We start from the raw sequence: 24,109 nt of genomic DNA, 5'->3' as shown, positions 1-24,109 counted from the left end.
GGTGTGTGTTACCTATTTCTTCTTTATAGTTAATCTCTTTGAGTATTTTCTCTAGTGCTGGTTTTGAAGACATAAATTCCTTGAGTTTCTGTTTGTCATGGAAGCTTCTTATTTTTCCATCTAATTTGATAGAAAGTTTTGCTGGGTAGGAAATTTTTGGCTGGAAGTTGTTTTCTTTCAGAGTTTGGAATATGTTACTCCAAGCCCTTCTGGCTCTCATGACTTGGTTTGGGAAGTCTGGAGTGATTCTAATTGGTTTGCCTCTGAATGTCACTTGGCCCTTTGTTTTTGTTGCCTTTAAGATTCTCTGCTTGGCTTCCACATTGGTCATTTTGACAATTATGTGGCGTGGGGATCCTCTTCTCTGATCCTGTCTAAAGGGAGTTCTATAAGTTTCCTGGACCTGTGTATCAACCTCTTGCTCTATGTTTGGAAAATTTTCTGCTATTACTTCTTTGAAGAGATTGTTGATCCCTTTGGTTTCACTTTCTTTTCCCTCCTCTATTCCAATTATTCTTAGGTTAGCTCTCTTAAAATGGGCCCATATTTCTTCAATATCAGATTCCTGCTGTCGGATATTTTTTTCTAGATTAGAAACTATGGGTTCATTTTTGGATTGCTCATCTTCTAAGAGCGAGATTCTGTTCTCCATGTGTTCTAATCGGTTGTTTGTGCTTTGAATTGAGGCCTTTACTTCATTAATTGCATCCTTTATCTCTTTTTGGCTCTCTCTGAGTTCTTTTCGAAGCACCTCTATTATTTCTACAGTTATTTTCCTGATTTGATCTTCTAGAAATCTCTGATTTTCTGTTTTATCGGGTTCTGATGTTGTGGGGTTGTGGGCATTAATTGCTCCAGTATTATTCCTCTTTCCCATGATTTCCAATGTTTGTGCCTTCTCTGGGTTCTTCCCTTGGGTCACTATGACTTCACTTAAGGTGTTCTGGATCTCGAGTCAGTAGTATCTCGGACCCCACTACTCCTTTACTGGGTTTTATCACAGAGTCTCCGACCCAGAGAGTCGATAGAGGCTGCTTTAGACTGTGGGGGGTGCCAGGTTGCACGTTCTCCTATGGTGTGATATCTCTGCCACCGCCCCTCCCCCACTGGGTCAAGTCCCAGGGAGTACAGTACTGGGATTTCTCCGCTGTGGCCCGCAATTTGACTCACTGTTCTTGAGTACGCAGATGTAGCTGTACTGGCCTCGCTGAATTCGCTGCTGTTGCCGCCGGTGGCAATATGGCGCCGCTGCTTAGCCCTCGGCTATGGGGCTGGCGTTTTTTTTCTTGATTTTGATTTCTACTCTGAATTCCCGCAGCGTGTGCTGAGCTCGGCCACTGGGAGCTTTAGATGCTCTCTGCGCGGAGAAATCCCGCCTAGCTGTTCCGCAGTGGCTCACCTCGGCTTGCTGTAGCCGTCCTGTGAATTCGCCGGTGCCGCCGGCAGTATGGCGCTGCTGCCGAGTCTGCCGCGTCCTCGGGTGCGAGGCCGGTGTATCTCCTCTGTGGCTCTGTTCTCAGTCCGCTTTCTCTCTGGAGCCTGGTGATTTTTTGTTTCACTGGTGATGGTGTTTTCTGGCTATGAAAGGCGCTGATTTTGTGGTAATGGAGATTTGTTGTTAGCAGGGCTCTTAAGCCCCGCTTTTCTCGGTCGCCATCTTCCCGGAAGTCTCAGATTTATATTTATCTGATAAATATAACCACAAACAAACTGCAGTTTTAAGAATTCCTTCAGATTTGAAGCTCCAGACAGGTTTTCTAGAATTGCAAATGCTTTTGGTGTGGACGCCACTGTAGAGGGGGAGCCTGGAAAAAGTAGAGGAGCGGTGATTCCCGGCTCAGACTGATTCTAAGTTCTGGGGCTGCGGGACCCCAGCAGGAACTTGGAGTTTTCTGTGCTCTAACCAAACCCCGCGTTACCACGTTGGCTGTAGTCAGTGCACGTGGACCAGTCTTGAGGATCAGTTAGATCTGTTTGGTGCCAGGACTCCAGCATGCTGTCAGGTTTGACATTAATGTGGGTGTTTGAGCAGCCTAATTGGTTTGTCAGAGGCACCTGGAATGAGAATGAGCAAGGAGACTGGGGAAAGCCCTGTGGTCAAGCCAGGATGCCAGGTCCTGTGCAGTAGCCTACTAAGCAGGCAGAGGCATGGAGGATCACCCCGAGAGGCCAAGAGGACAGCCCCATGTGCTTCAGGCCTGGATCCCTCTTGGTTGGTGTCAGGCAGGGACTGCTGATATTGTCCACACTTGACACACTTTGTGCTAATGTTGGTCTTGTGACCTCATCCTTGCTTTCAGACTTTCATAGTGGACCACAGGGCAGAGAGGCTGAACCTGGAGGAGCAGGTGGATGCCACCAGAGGATGCCCAGCACAGATCAAGGATGTCCTGGCGATGTTACATTAGAATGCCAAGGCCATCAGGGACAATCAGGGTAATAACACTGCATTTATATTTTGCAACTTTATTAAACCCAGGGGCGTTTTTATACTCTAAGATACACCCCCAGCCCCATTTTATTTTATTTTTTTATTTTGAAACAAGATCTTACTAAGTTGCTGAGGGTCTTGCTAAGTTGCCTTACGATCCTCCTGTCTCAGCCTTCCAGGTACTGAGATTACAGACATGGACTGCCATGCCCTATTTTTAATTTTCAGAGTAAGGGTAGGCTAAGGTCTTAACCAGAGGTTTTCAAATACAAATGCTTTTCAGCTTCTGATGGGTTTACATCCTGATATACTCATAGCAAGTGGCACATGTGTTTGATAGCACCTGAGCCCTGGACATCATGTTCTACTGTGTGATGTGTTGTGGTGGTGCTCCTACCTGACACTGGGCTACGGGAGTGGAGGCAGGATGCTGCTCCCCATCTTGAAAGAGAACTAGACCATATTTATAGCCCAGGAAAAGATAAAAATTCAAGGTAACATTTCTACCATATGTTATTGCTTTTATACTATTGTAAAGTAAAAAAAAATGGTTAAATCAATCAGGGTCATCTGTATATTGTAGACTGGGCATCCTAGTACATGGACCAGATAAAAATGGCTTATCTTTAAAGGAGGGTGGCTGGGTGGAAGAACTTAGACTCTTCCCTTGGTTTTTCTCTCCAACATCCCATTTCCATGAAGCATTGAGGAATTGATTTGAAAATGGATAATTTAGTTGGGCATGGTGACACATGCTTGTAATCCCAGTACTTGGGAGGCTAAAATAGGAGGATCACAGGTTTTCAGCCAGCTTCAGCTATCTAGGAGGCCCTCCACAACTTAGTGAGATTCTATTTCAAAGTAAAGAATAGAAAATAGAGCTGGGAGTGTAGTTTGTAGGTAGAATGCTCCTGGGTTCCATCCACCCTGTACCGTAAACTAAACAAACACATTAACAAACCAGATAGTTTAGCTGGGTGTGTGCCGCTTTCAAGCACGACACCGGAGACGATCTTCTTCGGACTCTTTATTATCCCAGGCTCTTACATACTCTTTTCTTCTCCGCTCCCCGCTCCCCGCTTATATATCCCAAGCAGCCAATCAGCACTCAGATCACTCGCTCCATGCAAAATTAGCTCATTTGTTACAAACAGTGGTATGTAGTGTTCCCGTGCGCCCCATGCTCCGGTTACCGGACTTCCTGAAAGTTGTTTACTGCTTAATGGGCCTCACAGAGCTTCCGCTCGGCGCTATTTTTAGGTCTTCGAGCTAGCAGGCAATGGGTGGGGCTCTTCACAGGTGTGGTGGCACATGCCTGTAACCCCAGTATTTGGGATGCTGAGATAGGATAATCACAGTTTCAAGACTAGCCTCAGCAACTTAGCAAGGTCTTGTTTCAAAATAAAAAGGGATGGGGTAGTAGCTCAGTGATGAAGCATTGAGTTCAATTCCCAGTACAACAAAAAGAAAAACAGAAAACTGATGTTCTAACAAACATTAAGTTAGATATCTTGGTATACCTTTTTTTGCTAAATGAATTTTTTTCTTTTTTTAAATATATTTTAATTTTTAATACTTTTATGGTGTATTATAGTCTTAATATCATAAGTGGGCTTTCCCCATAATGTGTTCCATGTCCATTTATTTTCCTGTGACATAGTTTTGTTCTTCTTTATTAATGAGTAGAATTTCATTGTGTGTATATTCCACAACTTTTTGTGTATGTGGTACTGGGGATTCTATCTCTGAGCTACACACCCCAGCCCTATTTCTTATTCTTTATTTTGAAACAGAGTCTCACTGAGTTGCAGAGGGCCTCACTAAGTAGCTGAGGCTGGCCGAGAACCATGGTCCTCCTGTCTCAGCCTCCCAAATGCTGGGATTATAACCGTGCATCACCATGCCCAGCTATCCCACAACTTTGTAATTGGACATCTAGGTTGGTTCCACAATTTGGCCATTGTAAATTGTGTTACTCTAAGCATGGATATACATAATTACTGTGATTTTCTGATTTCAGTCCCTTTGGAAAGATACCTAGGAGTGGTATAGCTGCATCACATGGTGGATTCATTCCCAATTTTCTGCAGAATCTCTAAACTGATCTCCATAATGGCCGTACTAATTTGCAGTCCCACCAACAGTGTAGAAGACTTTCCCCACATCCTTGCCAACATTTATTGTTGTTTGGCTTCTTGATCATTGCCATTCTGACTGGGATTAGATGGAGTCTCAGTGTAGTTTTGATTTGTATCTCCTTGATTACTAATGATGTTGAACATTTTCCATGTATTTATTAGCCATTTGTATTTTTCCTGTTATGAAGTGTTAGTTCAGTTGCTCATTTCTTGATTGGGTTATTTTTTTTAGTGTTGGGTGTTTTAAATATTTTGTATATTCTAGATATTAGTTATCTAACAGAGAGATATCTGGCAAAGATCTCCTACAGGCTCTCTCTTTAGACTCTTGATGGTATCCTTTGATAAACAGAAACCTTTTAGTTTGATGCCATTCCTTTTATTATTTAATGCCATACCATTTATTGAGAAAGTTTATACCTGTGCCTATATGTTGGAGTGTTGGACCTATGCCTTTTAGTAATGACAAATTCTCTGGTCTGATTTCTAGATCTTTGATTAATCTTGAGTTGACTCTTGTGCAGAGTGAGAGGTAAGGATTTAATTCCATTTTTCTACAAATGGATAACCAGTTTTTCCAACATCTTTTGTTGAAAAGACTGCCTTTTCCCCAAGATATGTATTTGACACCTTTGTCAAAAATAAGTTGTCGATAAGTGTGTGGATTTTGTTTCTGCATCTTTTATTCCATTCCATTGGTCTATGTGTTCATTTCTGTGTCAATACCATGCTGTTTTTTTTTTATTACTGTAGCTCTGTAGTATAATTTATTTATTTTATTTTATTTTATTTTATTTTTTTTTGCGGGTCAGGGGATGGAACCCAGGGGGATTTGACCTCCGAGCTACAGCCCCTGCCCTATTTTTTATTATTTATTTTGAAACCGGGTCTCACTGAGTTGCAGAGGGCCTCACTAAGTAGCTGAGGCTGTCCAAGAACCGCGATCCTCCAGGTCTCAGCCTCCCGATCTGTAGTATAATTTAAAGTCAGGAATTTTGATGCTCTGATTTTGCTCTGCTCTGATTTTGACAATTTCTTGTCTTCTACTGGCTTTGGGTTCAGATTGTTCCCTTTTTTCAAGGTATTTGAGGTGTGTCATTAAGTTGTTTATTTGATGATTTTCTGTTTTTCTTATGTGGGCACTCAGTGGTATAAGTTTTCCTCTTTTTTTTTTTTTTTTTTTTTTTTTTGCGGGTCTGGGGATGGAACCTAGGGGCATTCAACCTCCAAGCTACAGCCCCTGCCCTATTTTTTATTCTTTATTTTTAAATGGGTCTCACTGAGTTGTAGAGGGCCTCACTAAGTAGCTGAGGCTGTCCGCAAACCGTGATCCTCTGGTCTCAGCCTCCCAAATGCTGGGATTACAAGTGTGTGCCACCACACCCGGCTAAGTTTTCCTCTTAATACTGCCTTCAAAGTGTCTCAGAGGTTTTGATATGTTGTATCTCTATTTTTGTTTGCTTTTATGAGTTTCTTGATTTCACCTCTCATTTTTCTATGACCCATTTTTCATTTACAAGTATAGTGTTCAGTCTCCATATGCTTATGTGGTTTCTCTGAGTTTTCTTATAGTTGATTTCTAGTTTTATTCCATTATGGTCTGAAAAGAGACAGGGAATTATGTCACACTTTTTGAATTTGCTAGTGCTCATTTTGTGGCCCAGGATGTGATCTATCTTGGAGAAGGTTCCATGAGCTGCTGAGAAAAATGTGAACTCTGCTGTAGATGGGTGGAAAATTCTATATGTGCCTAACAGGTTCATTTGATTAATAGTGTTCTTTAGGTCCGAGGTGTCTTTACTGACCTTTTGTCTAGAAGATCAATCTAATGGTATAAAAGGAGTGTTGAAGTCTCCCAGTATTATTGTATTGGGATTTATATGTGACTTAAAACCACAAAGAGTTTGTTTTATGAAAGTAGCTGCACCTAAGTTTGGAGCATAAATGTTGATTATCATTATTTCCTCATGCTGGATTTTTCCTTTTACCAGTAAAAAATGACCATCTTTGTCTCTTCTAATAAGTTTGGACTTGAAGTCTAACTTATCTGAAATCATAGTTACTACTCCTGCCTGTCTTCGTGTTCTATTGGCATGGATTACCTTGCTCCAACCCTTTACCTTGAGTTTGTTTTTATCTTTACTTGTAAGGTGTGTTTCTTGCAAGCAGCATATAGATAGATTCTGGTTTTTAATCCATTTTGCCACTTTATGTCTTTTTATTTACATGCAGTGTGATTATTGAGAGATTATTATTATTTTTTTATTTTGTGGGTCTAGGGATGGAACCAAAGGGCATTCTACCTCCGGGCTGTACCCCCTGCCCTATTTTTTATTCTTTATTTTGAAACGGAGTCTCACTGAGTTGCGGAGGGCCTCACTAAGTAGCTGAGGCTGTCCTCAAACTGCAATCCTCCGGTGTCAATCTCCCGAAAGCTGGGATTACAAGTGCACCACCACACCCGGCTAGAGAGAGATAATTTTTAATTCCCAACATGTTGAGATTTTACTTCTGTATGAAATATTGTTTGTTCTTCTCTTAGTTGTCTGCTGGATGGAAATTTTTGTTTCTCTGGTTCTGGTGTGAATTTCTTTTTTTTTTCTTTTTTCTTTTTCTTCTCAAGAAGGAATGATTTATTTTGGTTCATAAACATTGCTGCACTGGAGACCTTGTGGGAATACTCCAGATCCTATCCAGAATGGATACTGAAGTATTTCAAATTTAAAAACAAAGAAGGCCAGGAGGATGTGACACATATGACTGGTTCAGAGAGTAGTGACGATGGCTTCAGAAACCACCATAAAATGGAAAAGAGAAAATGCTTGGACCCCTTCTAATGAAATAAACGGTTAAGAGAGAAGTACACTCTGAGAGGCCTGGCCCCATCTTCTTATAGCTGAATGTAGAAGGGCAGAACCATACAATTAGAAGGTTGGAGCTGAGGGGCAGCTGGTAAACGATTGGCACACAAGTTATATTTAGGTCAGTTTTCTTTTCTCCAGAATTCTAATTAAAGGCAGAGCAGTTCTTCATTCTATAATAACATAACAATATTGACTAAATTCACCTTTCCTCAGAGCATTAAAATATAAGGTCTAGTTGGTTAAATGTATTAGGACTGTTTAATAAATACTTGTGTATTTTGTCTTTTCTCATTAAATGCATTTTTTTTCCAATTTACTGACTTTCATTATACTTGTTTCTGACAACTTTGGTATTTTACTAACAAAGAAAATTATTTTTCAAAACAGTTTCTGAGACATGTTTAGGGCTTTTTCCAAATAAAAAAGTTAACAAATGGCTTTTCCTTTACTACTTAATAAACTACCATTTTTAAATTAAGACATAAAATTTTTTAAACATCCTTAGTACACTGAAATATTGGTGGTGTGAATTTTTTTATTCTCCTTTGTAGTTTTGCTGGGTAGGAAATTTTTGGCTGCAAGTTGTTTTCTTTCAGAGTTTGGAATATATTACTCTAAGCCCTTCTGGCTTTCCTGACCTGGTTTGGGAAGTCTGGAGTGATTCTAATTGGTTTCCCTCTGAATGTCATTTGGTTTCCCATTGAATGTCTTTTGTTTTTGTTGCCTTTAAGATTTTTCTCCTTTGCTTCTACATTGGTCATTTTGACTATTATGTGGCATGGAGAACCTTTTCTCTGATCTTGTCTAAAGGGGGTTCTATAAGCTTCCTGTACCTGTGTATCAATCTCATGCTCTATGGTTGGTAAGTTTTCTGCTATTACTTTGAAGAGATTGTTGAGCTTCTTGTTTTCGCCTTCTTTTCCCTCCTCTATACCTGTTATTCTCAAATTAGTTCTTTTAAAATGGGCCCATATTTCTTAAATGTCTTATTCCTGCTGTTGAATTGTTTTTCATATGTTATAAACTATATGTTCATTTTTGGAGTGATCATCTTCTAGGAGTGAAATCCTACTCGCCATATGGTCTAAGTGATTGTTTATAGTTTGAATAGATGACTTTAATTCAGTGATTGCATCCTCTATTTCTTTCAGATTCCAAATTCTTTTCAGAATTCCTGTATTAGCCTGGCGTGGTGGCACACACTTGTAATCCCTGCATTTGGGAGGCTGAAACAGGAGGATCGCACAGGTTTGAAGCCAGCCTCAGCTACTTAGTGAGGCTCTCAGCAACTTAGTGAGACCCTGTTTCCAAATAAAATATAAAATAGGCCTGGGAGTATAGCCCGGAGGTAGAAAGCCTCTGGGTTCCATCCCCAGTACCACCAAAAACAAAAACACAAAACCCCCCAGAATTTCTGTATTAATTCTACAGTTACATTTCTGATTTGAGCTTCTGGAGAACTCTGCAATTCTGTGTTATCAGATTCTGTAGTTGTGGAGTTGTGGGTACTCATTGCTCCTTTATTATTCCTCCTTTTCATGGCTTTAGACATTTGCCTCTGTTGCTTTTGATGAATTTCTCTCAGTTTCTAGGTGTCAGCTGGTAAATCTAAGGACAGTTTGTATTGTATTCAATAGTGAAGGTTGAGGAAGGAAGGAAGTGCAGGAGTAAATGGAAGAACAGGGTAAAGTATCAGGTAAAGAAGAATAGAGTGAAAGTATGAGTTTGGTATATATTAGTATATACTAGAAATTAGAGATAGTAAGGATAAAGTAGTATTCTAGTAAACAATGTAGAATTTGTGGTATAATTATATGAAGTAGGTTTGATACAAAAGGAGAGCTAAAAAGCAGAAGAAAGATAGTAAAAGCATAATGAGAAGAGAGTTGATATGTACAGAGGAAGAAGCTTGGGAGAGGCTTTGGGGACAGGTTAAAAAGAAAAATCAAAACAAAAAAATGACAACAATGAAAAAACCCAACCAGGTATACACACTCACACACACAAAAAGGAACAAATAAACCAAAACAACCTCAACTACGAATTAATGCAATTCTGCAACTAAATAACGATCTAGCATATAGGTCTGCAGCAGTCTCTCTTTGCTGATACTGAATACCACCGGGACCCTTTCTGCTGTGAGTTTAGTTCTCTGAGATTTTCTCAGTCTATGTAAGTGGCCACCGCCAGTCCAGCTGTATTAGGTATTAAGCACAGGTCACCCTCCCGCATTCTGCCCGTAAGAAGTCTAGGTCTCTCTCTGCCACCGTTAATGTGGGAGCCTCTGTTCTCCACAGTTAGGTTTGGTCAGGTCTGATTTCTCCGCGTTCTCCACAAACGAGAGGTAGTGTTATTGAAGGCAGCTCTGAGCTTCTAGGGAGTGTGGTATTCTCTGTCAGCACTCCACATTTACCGAGTTTGACCACTAGATGTCAGACCGAGGGAGTTTATCGTGGCTGCGCAAATCCCTAAGGGCACAACACTGGATAGTCCCCTTTAGGCTGCAGCTTTAGTGAGTAAAGCTCACTAAAACTTCTGATGCTCGCTGGCTGGAACTCTGGTGGGCATGGTGTGTTGGGCTGTCTCTGGGTTAATGGCGTCACAGAGGTGCCCATGAGTGTGGCGAGTTTCAGTTCTGGTGCTGAGCTCACCTATGGGTTCCTGGGTGGCGTGGTTAGCTCCTGTTTGCTATAGCAGGTCTTCTGGCCGGCTGACTTACACCCCATGGGTCTGCTGCTTCTCCCTTCAGATCCTTTGTTCTTTCATCACTGGTGTGTGGTACTGTGCGGGAAGCCTGCGCCCAAGTCAGCACCCGCCACTGCAGGCGGGGCTTTCTTTTTTTTTTCTCCCTCTCTGGACAGTCTTCTAGTCTTTTTCTCTGTCACTTGTGTTTAATGTTCTTATTCCTCTGCTGATTGTTTTATCTCGCTTGTAGCATTCAGTTTTTGAGACAATGGGGACTGAGTCAGCAGGATTCATACGTGCTGCTACTCTTGGCCACGATCTTCCCTCCCTGATTTTTCTCACAGAACATCTTAGTCGGCCCAGAAAAAGCATTTTTTTTTAAATTTTTTTATATTTTTTTTATGAAAGCCTGCAATGAACTAGGAACAGATGGGAACTCGGAACCTGGTAATGGCGTCCATGAAAACCCCACAGTAGCTACATTCTCAATGGTGAAAGACTGAAAGAAAGCCTTAATCCAAAGATTTGGATAAAGAAAATGTTTGTTTTTACTACTTATTTTCCTACATACTTTTATAGGTGCACTGTAATTATACATCATAGTGAGATAAAGTGATGTACCACTTGGTATATTTCCCTCTTACCCATTTCTATTCATTGTGGTCTTGGTGGTTTTAGACAGAGTAATTAGGGAAGAAAAAGGAAATAAAGGAATTGAAATTAAAAGGAAGAACTAAAACTATATTCATACATGTCATGACCGTGTATAGAGATAGAAAATTCTAGCTGGGCATGGTGATGCAAACCTATAATCCCAGTACTTGGGAGGCTGAGACAGGAGGCTTGCAGGTGTGAAGCCAGCCTCAGCAAGTAGTGAGACTCTCAGCAGCCTAATGAGATCCTGCTTCAAAATAAAAAATAGGTCTGGGAGTATATGGACTCTAGATACCCAAAATGGTCTCGAAAAAGAACAAAGCTAGAAGATGTATATTTTCTGATTTCAAACCTTATAAAGCTACAATAATTGAAACAGTGTAGTAGTGTTATAAAGGCAGGTGTATAAACTATTGGAGTTAAATAAAAGTCAGAGATAAATTCTTCCATATAGTGTCAAGTTATTTTTGACAAGATTTCCACAAACATTTGGTGGAAGAAATACTAATTTTTTAACTAAATATTGTTGAAAAATAATAATTATATGAAAAAGAATAAAATTGGACCCTTACCTAACACCATATACAAATAGTAACTCAAAATAGATAAAAGACCTAAATATAAATCTTAAGACTATAAACTTTTAGAAGAAAATCTGGGTCATAAAACCTCACAACATTGAAATTGGTAGTGATTTCTTGGATATGATTTCAATGGCACAGGCAACAGAAGGGTAAACAAACTCCCTAAAAAATAAAAAAAATTGTATATCCAAAGACAGTGTAAACAGAGTTAAAAATTACTGATAGAATGGGATAAAATATTTCCAAATTCTATAACTGAAGGTATATTAATATTCCAACTAGAAATCTTAAAAATTAGCAGCAATAAAAGCAAACAATACAATTTAGAAATAGGTAAAAGATTAACATAAATAATGAATCTCCAAAGATAACCAATCTTATTTGTCTGTTGGATGGAAAATCTTGTTTCTCACGGGGCATGGTGGCTCATGCTTGCATTCCCCGCGCTTGGGAGGCAGAGACAGGAGGATCGCACAGGTTCGAGGCCAGCCGTGCTGGCATAAGAGACCCTGTTTCAAAAATATAAAATAGGTCTAGGAGTGTAGCCCGGAGGTAGAAGGGCTTCCAGGAACCCCAGTACCACAAAAAAAAAAAAAAAAAAAAGAAAAGAAAAGAAAAGAAAAAGAAAATCTTGTTTCTCTGGTTCTGGTGTGTGTTACCTATTTCTTCTTTGTAGTTAATCTCTTTGAGTATTTTCTCTAGTGCTGGTTTTGAAGACATAAATTCCTTGAGTTTTTGTTTGTCGTGGAAGCTTCTTATTTCACCATCTAATTTGATAGAAAGTTTTGCTGGGTAGGAAATTTTTGGCTGGAAGTTGTTTTCTTTCAGAGTTTGGAATATGTTACTCCAAGCCCTTCTGGCTCTCATGACTTGGTTTGGGAAGTCTGGAGTGATTCTAATTGGCTTGCCTCTGAATGTCATTTGGCCCTTTGTTTTTGTTGCCTTTAAGATTCTCTGCTTGGCTTCCACATTGGTCATTTTGACAATTATGTGGCGTGGGGATCCTCTTCTCTGATCCTGTCTAAAGGGAGCTCCATACGTTTCCTGGACCTGTGTATCGACCTCTTGCTCTATGTTTGGAAAATTTCCTGCTATGATTTCCTTGAAGAGATTGTTGATCCCTTTGGTTTCACCTTCTTTTCCCTCCTCTATTCCAATTATTCTTAGGTTAGCTCTCTTAAAATGGGCCCATATTTCTTCAATGTCAGATTCCTGCTGTCGGATTTTTTTTCTAAATTAGAAACTATGCGTTCATTTTTGGAGTGATCTTCTAAGATCAAGATTCTATTCTCCATGTGGTCTAGTCGGTTGTTTGTACTTTGAATTGAAGCCTTTCCTTCATTAATTGCATCCTTTATCTCTCTTTGACTCTCTCTGAGTTCTTTTCGAAGCACCTCTATTATTTCTACAGTTATTTTCCTGATTTGATCTTCTAGAAATCTCTGAATTTCTGTTTTATTAGGTTCTGAAGTTGTGGGGATGTTGGCATTCATTGCTCCATTGTTATTCCTCTTTCCCATGATTTTGGAAGTTTGTGCCTTCTCTGGGTTCTTCTCTGGGTCACTACGACTTCATTTAAGGTGCTCTGGATCTCGAGTCTGTGGTATCTCAGTCACCACTACTCCTTTCCTGGGTTGTATTGCAGAATCTCAGACCCAGGGAGTCAATCGAAGCTGCTTTAGACCATGGGGGGTGCCAGGTTGGGCGTTCTCCTATGGTGTGATATCTCTGCCACCACCACTCCCCCACTGGGTCAAGTCCCTGGGAGTGCAGTACTGGGATTTCTCCTCTAGGGGCCGCAATTTGACTCACGGTTGTTGAGTGCGCTGATGGAGCTGTAGTGGACCTGGTGAATTTGTTGCTGCTGCTGCCGATGGCAATATGGCACCACTGCTATGCCCTTGGCCGTGAGGCTGGCGTATTTCTTCTTGGTTTTGAGCTCCGCTCTGAGTCCCTGCAGGGTTTGCTGAGCCAAGCCCCTGGGAGCTTTAGACGCTCCCTGTGCTGAAAAATCTGCCGAATTCCGCCTGGCTGATCCGCAGTGGCTCACCTCGGCTCGCTGTCCGCCACTCCTCTCTGGAGCCTGATGGGCTGTTGAGTGCATTTTTCTGGTGCCATCCGGTGAACTCGTTGCTGCCAGTGGCAATAAGACGCTGCTGCTGCGTCCTCGGGTATGAGTCTGGCGTATCTCCTCTGTGGCTCTGAGCTCCATTCTGAGTCCCCTCCTCTCTGGATCCTGGTGTTGCAATGGAAGATGGCATCTGCGCCGCTCCATTCCGCGGCTCCGGCCACAGCACTGCGGTCTGGTTTCTTTCTAGTGTCTTGTTTTTCTGGCCCTCTTTTTCTCTGTCCCTTGTATTTACACTTTTTTCTCTGCTGATGGTGTTTTCTGGCAATGAAAGGCGCTGATTTTGTGGTAATAGAGATTGGTTGTTAGCGGGGCTCGTAAGCCCTGCTCTTCTCCACCACCATCTCCCTGGAAGTCCCCCCTATTGATTTTGTAGAAACTATTTATTAATTTTGGATATTAATTCATTGGTTTAATGTACGTGGAAAGCAGTTTCTCCCAGACTGTCAATTCTTTTTTTTTTTTTTTTTTTTTGCAGTACGGGGTATGGAACCCAGGGGCATTCTACCTCTGAGCTACACCCCCAACCCTATTTTTATTTCTTTATTTTGAAACAGGGTCTCACTGAGTTGCAAAGGGCCTCACTAAGTAGTAGCTGAGGCTGTCCTTAAACTGTGATTCTCCTGTCTCAGCCTCCCAAATGCTGGGATTACAAGCATGTGCCACCATGCCCACCTGTCATTTTTTTTTAACTTTGGTTATATTCTACTCCATTGTTCAAAAGACACTTGTTTTTTACTCACAGACACTTGTTTTTCTCTCTCCAGTGTTCTTTCTTTTCCTTATCTAGGTTCATACAATGTTGTGTAGAAGTGATGGTCTCTTATTACTTATTATCAAGGTTCTATTGTTAGTTGGTCATGTTTGTTTACACCTCCATCAAGCTATTTCCTACTTAAGGAAGGTTCTTTGTTTGTTTGTTTGTTTTTTGGTACTGGGGATTGAACCCAGGGGAATTCTACTTCTAAGCTATATTCCAAGGAAGGTTCTTTGTTTATTTTTTGGTACTGGGGATTGAACCCAGGGGAATTCTACTTTTAAGCTATACCCCCAGCCCTTTTTAAAAAAATTTTGTGACAGGGCCTTGCTGAGTTGCTGAGGCTATCCTTGAACCAGTGATTTTTCTGTCTCAGCCTCCTAAGTACTTGGAGTACAGAGTACAGGTATGTTCCATTATGCCTGGCTCCACTTAAGGAAGTCTGTAGTCCCGTTTTGTCAGCTTGTCAGTAGTTTTGATTGGGACCAAGTGTGACTTTGTATTCATGTCCTGAAAGGAAGAACCTGCATTGGATGACTTCCATGCTTCACAAGCCACTGTAACATGAGTTGGTCACTCAGGAACTGGTTGAGCTGCGCATGTCTTCTGCTTTTTGACACATTTTTTTTTTCTTTTCTTTTCTTTTTTGGTGGTACTAGGGGTGGAACCCAGGGGCTTTCTACCTCCTGGCTATACTGCAAGACCTATTTTATATTTTATTTGGAAACAGGGTCTCACTAAGTTGCTGAGAGCCTCACTAAGTAGCTGAGGCTGGCTTCAAACCTCTGTGATCCTCCTGTCTCAGCCTCCCAAGCATGGGGATTACAAGCATGCATCACCTTGGGCATTCTACCTCCAAGCTACACCCCCAGCCCTATATTTTATTCTTTTTTTTCCCCTTTGGTGGTATTGGGGATGGAACCCAAGGGCCTTCTACCTCCGGGCTACACTCCCAGACCTATTGTATATTTTATTTGGAAACAGGGTCTCTTAAACCAGCTGAGGCTGGCTTTGAATCTGCGCAATCCTTCTGTCTCAGCCTCCCAAGCGTGGGGATTACAAGTATGTGCCACCATGACCAGCTTTATTTTATTCTTTATTTTGAAATAGGGTCTCACTGAGTTGCAAAGGGCCTCACTAAGTAGCTGAGGCTGGCCGCAAACCCTGATCCTTTTGTCTCAGCCTCCCAAATGTTGGGATTACAAGCATGCGTCACTACACCCAGCTCGGCACCACACTTTTATAACATCAACTCAACTCTTTGGGACAGTAGGTCTCAGATAGACCCTAATATAGTAATATTGGGAACACTAATACTCACACCACTAGATTGATCTTCCAGATGAAAAATCAGTAGATTCTTCAAACCTAAAGAATACTGTAACACCAAATGGAATACACAATACACATATACAGAATATTACAACTAACAACTACATACACATTCTTCTCAGCTGCCCATGGAAACTTTTCTAAAATAGACCATTATTTTTGGCCCTAAAGCAAGTACTATCATGTTAAAAAAAAAAGTAATATTCCTTGCATTTTTTCTTCAGGTCATCATAATGGAATGAAAGTAGAAATCTTTGTGTGTGTGTGTTTGTGTGTGTGTGTGTGTGTGTGTGTGTGTGTGTGTGTGTGTGGTACTGGAGGTCGAACTCTGGGGCTTTCCTACCTCTGGGCTATTCTCCCAGACCTATTTTATATTTTATTCAGAAATGTGGTTTCATTAAGTTGTTGAAAGCCTCACTAAGGCCGGGTGTGGTGGCGCACGCTTGTAATCCCCGCGCTTGGGAGGCGGAGACAGGAGGATCGCGCAGGTTCGAAGCCAGCCGTGCTGGCGTAAGAGACCCTGTTTCCAAAAAAAATAAAATAGGTCTGGGAGTGTAGCTCGGATATAGAAAGGCTTCCAGGAACCCCAGTACCACCAAAAAAAAAAAAAAAAAAAAAAAAAAAAGCCTCACTAAGTAGCTGAGGCTGGCTTTGAACCTGTGTGATCCTCCTGTCTCAGCCTCCCAAGCACTGGGATTACAAGTGTGCGCCACCATGCTGGGCAAAAGTAGAAATCTTAAAAGAAAGTTCAAAGTACTTAAATAAATACATGAAGATTGAATGATATGCTTTTGAATGTGGACTGGATCATAGACGAAATAAGGTGAGAAATTAAAAAATTTCTAGAATTAAATGAAAATAAAGATACAACATACCATAACCTATGGGACAATGTGGAGGCACTTTTTGTTTATTTGTTTTGTTTTCTGAGTTTTGCAATTTTATTAAAAAATTTAAACCTATACAAAAAGTAAGGAGCTTCATTCCTAGTGGTGGTGTGTAGGGCAGCTCTGAGTCTAAAGCAAGCCAGTTGCTGGGTACTGGGCGTCCCGCTTTTGGACTAAGGGGTCGGGATGGCTTACATGCCATTCTGCAGGCAGATGAGCACCACTGATGTGCCTCAGCACACCATGAAGGCCAGCTACTGGTGTCTTCTGTCAAATTGTACTGACCATTAGGAACTTCTCAGCTCCCTAGAACTTCACCCAATTAGTCTTACCAATGTATTTGGATAGGTCTAAAATGTCTCCTTCTTTTCTTTGTCTGCTATCTTGCTCTGTGCAAGCACTGTGCTATTCAATTTGATCCTAGCCTGCATGCCTGTGTGGGGTATGTTCAGTGCAGTGTCCCTTTGAAGGCTGTTTTAAGAGGAAAATTAATAGCACTCAGTGGACACATAAGAAAAACAAAAAGTCACAAAATAACCTAATAACACACCTCAAGGTCCTTAAAAACAGGAACAGATTATCTCAAAGCCAGAAGAAGGCTGGAGATAATTAAAGTCAGAGCAGAAATGAAGTAGAGAAAAACAACAACCAACAATACAAAAGATCAACAAAACAAAAAGCTGGTTCTTTGAAAAGATAAACAAGAGCCAGGCATGGTGGCCAAGTCTTGTAATCCCTGCGCTTGGGAAGCTGAGACAGGAGGATCCCGTAGGTTTGAAGCCAGCCTCAGCTGGCTTAAGAGATCCTGTTTCCAAATAAAATATAAAATAGGTCTGGGAGTATAGCCCGGAGGTAAAAGGCCCCTGGGTTCCATCCCCAGTACCACCAAAAAAAAAAAAAGATAAACAAGATCAATAAAACCTTAGCCAACTTAACTAAAGGAGAGAATCAATCCAAATTATTAAAAATAAGAAATGAAAAAAATGAGACATCACTACAGACAGTGGGTCAACTTAGAGCACCGTCAGAAACTACTTTGAAAATGTATATAAATTGGAAAACATAGGAAAAAGTGACAAATTTCTAGATACATACAACTTACCTAAATTGAACCAGGAGAATATAGAAAACCTAAACTGACCAATTGCAAGCAAAGAGAAACAGTAACAAAAAGCACTCCAAGAAATAAAAGTCCAGGTCCACATGTATTCCCAGTTGAATTCTACAAAACATTTGTAGAAAAAACTAAACCCAATACTTTACAAATTATTCCATAAGATTTAAAGAGATAGAATTATTTCAAACTCCTTCTATGAGGCCAGTATCATAATCCCAGCATTTGGGAGGCTGAGACAGGAGGATCACACAGGTTTGAAGCCAACCTCAGCTACTTAGTGAGACCCTGTTTCCAAATAAAATATAAAATAGGTCTGGGAGTATAGCATAGCCTGGAGGTAGAAAAGCCCCTGGCTTCCACCCCCAGTACCACACAAAAAGAGACCTCTACAATGAAAATTGTAAAACACTAAAGAAAGAAATTGAAGATCTTAGAAGATGGAAAGATTTCTTATGCTCTTGGACAGGCAGAAGATATATTATCAAAATGCCATTCTACCAAAAATGATCTATAGATTCAATGCAATTCCTATAAAAATACAAATGTCATTCTTTACAGAGCTCGAAAAACCAATGCTAAAGTTCATATGAAAAAAGAAAAGACCCAGAATAGCCAAAGCAATTTTCAGCAATAAAAACCATGCAGGAAGCATCACAATACCTGACTTCAAAGTACACTGCTATAATAAATATACTATAATAATAATAACAGCATAGTATTGACACAAACAGACACATAGACCAATGGAGCAGAATAGATAATACAGAAACATCTACATACTTATAACCAACTGATTTTTGACAAAGGTGCCAAAAACATTTGTTGGAGAAAAAACAGCTTTTTCAACAGAAGATGTTGGGAAAATTGGTTATTTGCAGAAAAATGGAATTAAATTTCTACATCTCTTCCTACACAGGAGTCAACTCAAAATAGACCAAAGACATGGAAATTAGATGAGAGATTTAAAAATTACTAGAGGAAGGCATAGGCCCAATACTACAACATATAGACCCTGGTATAAACTTCCTCAATAAGACCCCCAAAGCTGAGGATATTAAGACAAGAATACGTGGGATGACATTAAACTATAAAGTTTCTGTTCATCAAAGGAAACCATTAGAGTCTAAAGAGAGACCCTACAGAATGGGAGAAGATCTTTGCCAGCTACTCCTTTGACAGAGTATTAATATATATAATACAAAATACTTTAAAAACTAAAACTAAAAAAACTAATAACCCAATAAGGAAATGGGCAATTGAACTAAATAGACATCTCACAAAAGAAGAAATACAAATAGCCAATAATATATGAAAAAATGTTTATCATCATTAGCCATCAGGAAGATGCAAATTAAAACTATACCGAGAGTTTACCTAACTCCAAGAAGTCAAACAGCAATAAATGATGGTGAGGATGTGGGGAAATAAGAACTCTTCTACATTGTTGGAGGAGTAGTACAGCCACTATCAGATCAGTGTGAGGATTCCTCAGAAAACTGGGAATGGATCCACCAAATGCTTCAGTTGTACCACTCCTGGGTATCTTTCCAAAGGGACTGAAATCAGAATATTATAGCTGGGCGTGGTGGTGCACGTTTGTAATCCCAGTATTCGGGAGGCTGAGACTGGAGGATCACAGTTCGCAGACAGCCTCAGCTACTTAATGAGGCCCTCTGCAACTTAGTGAGACCCTGTTTCAAAATAAAGAATAAAAAATAGGGCAGGGGGTGTATCTTGGAGGTCAAATGCCCCTGGGTTCCATCCCCAGACCTGCAAACAACAACAACAAAATTAAAATAAAAAAATATAAAAAAAGACTAAAAAATAGGGCTGGGAGTATAGGTCAGAGATACAATGCCCCTGGGTTCCATCCCTGGTACTGGAAAAAAAAAAGAATATTATTCACAATTCACAGTAGCCAAATTATGCAACCAACCTGGGCATCCATTAGCAGATGAATGGTTTACAAAATTATGGTAAATACACACAAGAGAATTCTACTCAGCAATGAAGAAGAAAAAAATGTCATTTGCAAGAAAATGGATGGACTTGGAGAGTATTATATGAAGTGAGATCAGCCAGTCACAGAAAGTCTAGGATCATGTTTTCTCTCATATGTGGAAGCTGGGGAGTAATTGTGATACCAGAGAAACTTCAGATAATGGAGAAGAAACCCCATTGGAGCCAGGGGGTTGGCTTTGGGGAGGAAGGGCGAGGAGAATGCATGAGGGAGGTGCTTCCATTGACATTATGTTCATATGTAAAATCACCAAAGGCAATCTTAATATCATATATGGGGAAGGGGAGAGTGGAAAGAGAGCTGGGGGAAAGTTCACAAGTGCTGTGTTCATGAATGTTGTTTTCACTATGAACTGCATTATGATTGTAGACTATAATGTGCCAATAAAAGTATTTTATTCTATTTTATTTTTTGGTGGTATTGGAGTTCCTGGAAGCCCTTCTATCTCTGGGATACACTCCCACGGGCTACACTCCCAGACCTCTTTTTTAACTTTGTTATGTGGAAACAGGGTCTCTTAAGCCAGAGCGGCTGGCTCCGAACCAGCGCTATCCTTCTGTCTCTGCCTCCCAAGCGCAGGGATTCCAAGTGTGCCCCACCACGCCCAGCTATTTTAAAAACTACATTTTAAACTGGCTGTGGTGGCACACACCTGTAATCCCAGTAATTGGGAGACTCAGAAAAGAGGATCACAGGTTCAAGGCCAGCCTCAACAATTTTATGAGTTCCTGTTTCAAAATGAAAAGTGAAAAAGGGCTAAGAGTGTAGCTCAGAAGTAGGACCCCCCCTGGCTTTAATTTCCAGTATCAAAACAAATGACTTCCCCCAAACCACATATTAGTCTAGGTTTTCCAGAGAAACAGAACCAATAAGAAACCAATATGCAAATATTTATGGAGGCTGAAAAATCCCAAGATCTGCAGTGGGTAAGTTGGAGGAGACTTGATGGTACAGTTCTTATCTGGGTCTGAAGGCTGGAAAAGAGGCATGTCCCAGTCTGAGGGCAGGTGAGAGGGAGAATTCTCATCCTTTGCTCCTACTCAGGCTTTTGGGGATTAGATGAGGCCAGCCACACTGGGGAGGGCAATTCCCTTTACTTTGTTTATAGATTCTAATATTAATCTCATTTAGGAAGAAACATGATCATGGATACACCCAGAAGAAATACATTTAACTAAGAATCCTAGCACCCTGGGGTTTATCAGGTTGACACATGCATCACCCAACCATTGTGTGCACTATTCAGGATCTCTGTTCTCTATCTATCTCTCCTCTCCTCTCCTCTCCTCTCCTCTCCTCTCCTCTCCTCTCCTCTCCTCTCCTCTCCCCTCCTCCTCTTCCTCCTCTTCCTCCTCGTCCTTGTCCTTGTCCTCATCCTCGTCCTCCTCCTCGTCCTCCTCCTTCTTCCTCTTCTTCTTCCTTCTTCTTCTTCTTCTTCTTCTTCTTCTTCTTCTTCTTCTTCTTCTTCTTCTTCTTCTTCTTCTTCTTCTTCTTTTCTCTCTCTCTCTCTCTCTCTCTCTCTCTCTCTCTCTCTCTCTCTCTCTCTCTCATTCTCTCTCCTCTCTCCTGGGGGATTGAATCCAGGGGCATTCTACTTCTAAGCTTCACCCCCTGCCCCAGTTCTATTTTATTTTGAAATAGGGTCTTACTAGGTTGATGAGAATCTTACTAAGTTTCTGAGGCCGGCCTTGAATCTTCAGTCATCCCAGCCTCCCAAGTGCTGAGATTTCAGGTGTGTGCCACCATGTCCTAGTTCATGAACATATGTGAGAAGCAAGAGGGCCTCATTCAGCCTTTGTCTCTGGACACAGTGCCACCCCTTCTTTTTTTTTTTTTCAGAACTGGGGATTGAACCCAGGGGCATTCTACCTCTGAGCTACACTCCTAGCCCTATATTTTATTATTTTTTTTTATTTTGAAACAGGGTATCACTAAGTTGCAGAGGGCCTCAGGAAATAGCTGAGGCTGGCCTCAAAACTGTGATCTTTCTGTCTCAGCCTCCTAAGTACTGGGATTACAAGTGTGAGCCACCATGCTGGGTTCACTGCCACTCTTTCTTCTCTGCTCTTCCAGTTTTGGGCCACTTTGTGGAAATTATAGCAATTTATTTTTTTGTGGTACTGGAAATGGAACCAAAAGATATTCTACTTGTGAGCGACATCCCAGCCCTATTTTTAAATTTTTATTTGAAACAGGGTCTCACTGAGTTGCAAAGGGCCTCACTAAGTAGCTGAGGCTGTCCTTGAACCACAATCCTCCTGTCTCAGCCTCCCGAATGCTAGGATTACAAACAAGCATGTGCCACCACGCCCGGCTGAAATTATAGCAATTTATGCTAGGGCACCTATATCCCCAGAAATAAAGGGAACAAATGTGTGCAAAATATGTCTGGACAAGGGGACACAACCAACTGAAAGATGTCAATAAATAAGGAGGGGCTTTGTGCACACAAATGGGAAGAGTGGATAGGTAAAAGATGCCATTTTTCATTTATTAGGACAATGAATACCAAGGTATTGATGACAGGCTTTAATAAAAAGCTTGAGATGCTTATTCTAAAATTCTTATGGAAAATCTAACAGCTGAAAGCAGAAAAACACAATTCTACAGAGGAAGTATGAAGAGATTATCCTTACCAGAAATCAAGTTCTTTATAAATCTTATAATTAAGAAACAGGAGCCAGATGTGGTGGTGCACGCTTGTAATCCCAGTGCTTGGGAGGCTGAGACAGGAGGATTGCAGGTTCATGGCCAGCCTCAGCAACCTTGCAAAGCCTTCTGCAGCTTAGTGAGACCCTGTTTCCAAACAAAAAAATAAAACTGGGAATGTGGCTTGGAGGTAGAATGCTTCTGGGATCAATTCCCAGTACCATAAAAAGAAAAAAAAAAAAAAGAATAAACAAGGACAAGAAATGGTCAGTTAAACTGAAGAACAGACATCTTTGTATGTGTGAACTTGATCCAAGGTAGATCTGCATCTGTGCAGAGGATGGACTCTTCCCTACAAGTTGTGGGAGATGTGCTACAGATGGGAGATGAATGAGGTTCTTGCCACACTCTAAGACCTGCTCCAGCCCAGTGCAGGCCTACACCTAGAAACAAAAACTCTGGGTTGGTTCCCTAATTTGATTATAGTGAATTATGCTTCTATAAACATGGCTATGTGTGTATTGCTATAATATTCTAACTTTAATTCGTTTGGAAAAATACTCATTAGTGGTATAGTGGTTTTGAGGAACCTCCACATATATCTCCAAAGTGGTTATACTAATTTGCAATCCTACTAACAGTCTATGAAGGTTCATATTTTTGCATATCCTCACAAGTTTGTCCTTCCTTCTTTCCTTCCTTCCTTCCTTCCTTCCTCTCCTCTCCTCTCCTCTCCTCTCCTCTCCTCTCCTCTCCTCTCCTCTCCTCTCCTCTCCTCTCCTCTCTTCTCTTCTCTTCTCTTCTCTTCTCTTCTCCTTCCTCTTTATATCTTCTTGTGTGGTACTGGGGATTTAACCCAGGGGCAGTCTACCTCTGAGTTACACCCCAGCCCTATTTTATTTCTAATTTTGAAACAGAGTCTCATCAAGTCGCTGAGAGCCTCACTAAGTTGCTGAGGCTTGTTTCAAACCTGTGATTTTCCTGTCTCAGCCTCTGAAGTACTGGGATTATAGGTGTGCACCACTGTGCCCAGCTATTTGTATTCTTAATGATTGCCTTTCTAACTGGAGTTACATGAAATCTCACTATATATATATGTATATGTATATGTATATGTATATGTATATGTATATGTATATGTATATGTATATGTATATGTATATATATGGAGAGAGAGAGAGAGAGAGAGAGAGAGAGAGAGAGAGGGAGAGAGAGAGAGAGGGAGGAGAGAAATACCTCTTTAGGCTACACTCTCAGACCTATTTTATTTTTTATTTTGAAACAGTTTCATTATGTTGCAGAGGGGCTCACTTAAGATGCTGAGGCTGGCCATGAACCTGTGATTCTCCTGTCTCAGCCTCCCAAGCACCACGATTACAAGCATGTACCACCACACCTGGCTCTCAATGTAGTTTTGATTTGCATTTCTCTTATTACTAGTGATATTGAACAATTTTTCCTATTTTTTTGGCTTTATATTTCTTCTTTTGAGAAGTGTCTATTTAGTTCAGTTTTTGATTGGGTTATTTGTTTTCTTAGTGTTAAGTTTTTTGTTTTTTTTATATACTCTAGGTATTACTTCTCTAAGTTTTTTGAGTTCTTTATATATTCTAGGTATTACTACTCTATCAGAGGAGTAGTAGGCAAAGTTCTCCCATTTTATAGGTTCTCTCCTCTGATTCTTTTTTTTTGGGGGGGGGGGTCTGGGGATGGAACCCAGGGGCATTTGACCTCGGAGCTACAGCCCCTGCCCTACTTTATTCTTTATTTTGAAACAGGGTCTCACTAAGCTGCAGAAGGCCTCACTAAATAGCTGAGGGTGTCCTTGAACTGTGATCCTCCTGTCTCAGTCTCCCAAATGCT

At 40.8% G+C, this 24,109-nt stretch overlaps 1 pseudogene across 1 annotated transcript in view; it reads right to left on the bottom strand.

Moving 5' to 3' along the window:
- Positions 1 to 2,097: 2,097 nt before the first annotated feature.
- The window catches only part of LOC308276254 (BCL2/adenovirus E1B 19 kDa protein-interacting protein 3-like), a 54,504-nt pseudogene continuing 32,492 nt past the window's right edge, over positions 2,098 to 24,109 (bottom strand). The window contains exons 2-3 of the transcript in view: positions 8,267 to 8,387; positions 2,098 to 2,301 (exon numbers count right to left, since the gene is read on the bottom strand). The product of the transcript in view is annotated as a BCL2/adenovirus E1B 19 kDa protein-interacting protein 3-like (transcript). The remainder of the gene's footprint in view (positions 2,302 to 8,266; positions 8,388 to 24,109) is intronic.

This window comes from Muscardinus avellanarius (assembly GCF_963383645.1).
Source record: "Muscardinus avellanarius genome assembly, chromosome: 1".
Classification (NCBI taxonomy): Eukaryota; Metazoa; Chordata; class Mammalia; order Rodentia; family Gliridae; genus Muscardinus; species Muscardinus avellanarius.
Note: the sequence above shows the minus strand (reverse complement) of the source record. Positions and strands in the feature narration are given on the sequence as shown.